Consider the following 3,580-nt stretch of genomic DNA (forward strand, 5'->3'; position numbering starts at 1 on the left):
CGTACACTTTTATGTTTGTTGGCGTCAATAAAATTTTATAGAATCACGTGAAGTGCACGACTGTCATACGTGGTACACTAAACATGTGTGCAAGCATTTCCGTCGCTAAGATTTATCTATTTATTTAATTAATTCATTAATTTAGGCGGGCTAAACATTTTGCCAGGAAATCGTGTTTTGAAAGAAATGTAGCCTAACAGTTGCCTATACGTGGACAAAAAGCTCCAGATGGGTAAGCGATATTATTTTAAGCCTCAAAGAAAAGCATAGCATCAACGAAACCCCATTCATCCACATACCAAATGCGGTCAACGTGCTCATTTGTATAGCTTACCCTCTCCAGGAACATACGATGTAGACTCCTGTAAATCGAGTCTTGAATTTATCTTGTTATATTAAAATATGGGTAGCCAACACTCTACGGTCAAACCAACACGCAAGCAACTACCGGAACGAGGCTGGGAGTAAAAATGACACGGTAGTAGAGAATCATGCTCAATACATTCCACCTGGAAACAAACAAAACAAAAATCATTCAACAGTAGTTATAGCAGTGAAGTCCAAGACCCTATAGCCAATGAACGCGAGCCGCTCCGCAGCATATAGCTGCAAATACTACAGTACTTGCGTTGGTGAACACTGCCGGAGAGTTTCTGACTTCAAAGGGACTTCAAGGTGGCAAGAGATTCAACGTGAAAAAATGACCATTCCATTGCGAAGACGGGGAAGCCAGACGCTATTCTTTTAACAAGTAATGAAATCGTAAAGCATTTCATCTTCATCTCAAAATATGACGCGCAGGATATTTCAATTCCGCTGCAAAACTAATGAGCGACACCATGAACGATATAACTGTCAGTGTTAATAAGCTGTATGCGGCCTCATGTTAAACTTCAAACACGATTTTATTTTTCATCGGGTAGTAACACCGTTTCAGCTGTCTTTGTGCTGGTCCTACCTGTACTAGTTCACAAAGGCTTAAGATATCACAAATCACAATTCGACAAATACAATAATTCATTGATCAGCGTTGACACAAGGGTTTCTTGTAATTTAGCAGGATGAACCGGACACTCGAAATTTAACATCACGAACATGAACTCTAGCCTTTATCCCAACTCTATTATATATTGAATAGGGCTGTATATTCAGTTTATAGAGCGTTAAATTATTGTAACAGCTGTTATGGCAATATTCTCTTCTGTTATGTTGAAAAATGAGCTACGAAGCAAAAATTAAACTCATGAAAATTAGTCTGCATAGGCATATTCCATAAAAGTCGGTATAACTGTAACAGATGGGCGGAATAATTTCACCAGTAAATAAAAACACCCTAAATTGCGATGGAGGTTTTTCTGCACTTACTAATGTTAATTTCCAATGGTGACCTGAGACCAACCATATCCTCAGATTATGAAGCATGGGGCTTTATGTATGAAAAAGACTGTAAATAAACATTTATGCAAAAGCAACTTCGTTACTTAGTTCTGGTAGTTGTGGAGTTGTGGTAACATCCAAATCAACGAGCAAAGCTGCTTTTGTTTGTTTCTTAACACCCAGGTAATCTTCAACAAAGCAAATAGCCTACGATACAAACCAATCTGGAGTGTTCTTTTTATAAATGCCTATGCCCAAGTGACTGTTTCTTTTCCATTAATCACAGCAAGCAAATTAGGAGAACATATTTAACATTACACACTAAACTAACTTAAAAAGTCACATACGTTGATGAGAAAAATACATTTCTTTAACAAACATTAAACACCATTTAAAATGCCTAAAATCTCCACAAAAAGACACTACATGTAGATGGTTTCCAACACAATCTATTGTCCCTAATCTCCGAATCTGAAGCCCTCTCCACGACGTCCCTGGGTACCAACCCTCTCGTTTTCTCTTTATATGGCATTCTGTAAACAGCAAAAAAAAAAAAAAAAAAAAAAACAAAAAACACGTTGTTTGTTATAGCAACGCAGAGGCATAATTCTACATTTATGTAGACAGGGACCTCATGTTTTTCGGGTCACGTAGTAAAATATTTCCGTAAATATAAAACCATACTAACTTCTTAGGACAGATGTCTGCTTACAATTATGTATAGGTGAGTTTATTGTAAATAAAAATAATGCTTTATCTCTGAAAAATAGTTCCGGAACAGAATGACAGAATTTTTTTTTTTTAGTTTTTCCCACGAAGGCCGCGGCCGAATTTCTATTTTTTATTTATTTTTTAATTTTTTTGCATACAGCCGAGGACTGAATTGCACGTGTACAAACCTGAAGTGGCAACTGTAGCAGGAGTGTACAAAAAGTTATTGACCATGTTACATTTATGATGAGTTACATTAATATCGACTCTCTCCTACCTTTCATGTTCTGGATAAGATACTAATGTGAAACATAAGACAAAATAAATCATATGGCATAAGGAAAATACATAAACATAAACATCGGAACGAAACTGCTATGTGAAAGTTGTGTAAGTCGCTCTGGATAAGAGCGTCTGCTAAATGCCTGTAATGTAATGTAATAATGTAATGAAACTCGACCAGGCTTCTGTGAAAATTATTAAATGAATCTCATGGAAATCACGATTGCCTCAAGCGAGTACATTTTTTAATGTGTGAAGCTAATGATAGCATTAAGAGGAAATACTGGAACTCCCAGAATCTACCTTAGCATTCCGTTCTGAAAAAAGGCTTCTTAAATAATTTTCAAATTGTTAGCTATCAGACCTCGACTATGCGTACAGTCAATCAAGTGACATCTCACCTGCCCATTAAATGAATCAAATCACTCAACGATAGCATATCACATTCATAGTCGGTTTAGCGTAGCTTATTCCAGCTAACTTGCGTTAAAATAAGACAAAATAAGACAAAAGAACCTTTGAAAACAGAATGCCAGGAACTTAAACACACTTAAATAAATTGGCAACATGTGCGTTGACAGAGACACACTTTGTGCCATGTTTTCACCTCTGCACCCCCATATATGAACCTCGTTTGTCTCAGCGCTTCTTACAAATGTAGTTATATAATATAATTAAAATATATTTACAATTCTTAAAAAACAAATTGCATCCACGTTTGTTGTAACTGACTATACACGTGTAACACTTATTGTCTATTTGGTTTTCCTTTCGTAGAAAGCAAACCTAATCAATAGTCAATACCAGCCTTTTGTAAACTCTAACCATGCCCTGACCAAATTGTTTTACGTTTCTGTAGGAAAACATTTCCATGTTTACTCCTGTGCTGTAACGGAATGATTAAAATCTATTGCGCCGTCTTCCTAATTTAAAGGAAATCTTGTCAACAAGATACAAACCTCGAACCTGAAACTTTATTGGGAGAGTCCATTGTTTAAGTGCACACGACAAGTGTTTCAAAGGTTCCTCTGCGGTCTGAGGGCGGAGCCAGGTAGTACAGCGAGCCAATAAACTTCGTGTTCCTCTCTGTTGGCAAGAAGGCTGATATACTTGACATTTTTCACACATTGGCTGTTGATTGGACCAGAAGGATTGTCCCTGAAATTAAATCACAGCGAGAAAGAGACGAAACAGCGGAAAAAGTATTATC

Source organism: Anguilla rostrata, chromosome 18 (assembly GCF_018555375.3).
Source record: "Anguilla rostrata isolate EN2019 chromosome 18, ASM1855537v3, whole genome shotgun sequence".
Lineage (NCBI taxonomy): Eukaryota > Metazoa > Chordata > Actinopteri > Anguilliformes > Anguillidae > Anguilla > Anguilla rostrata.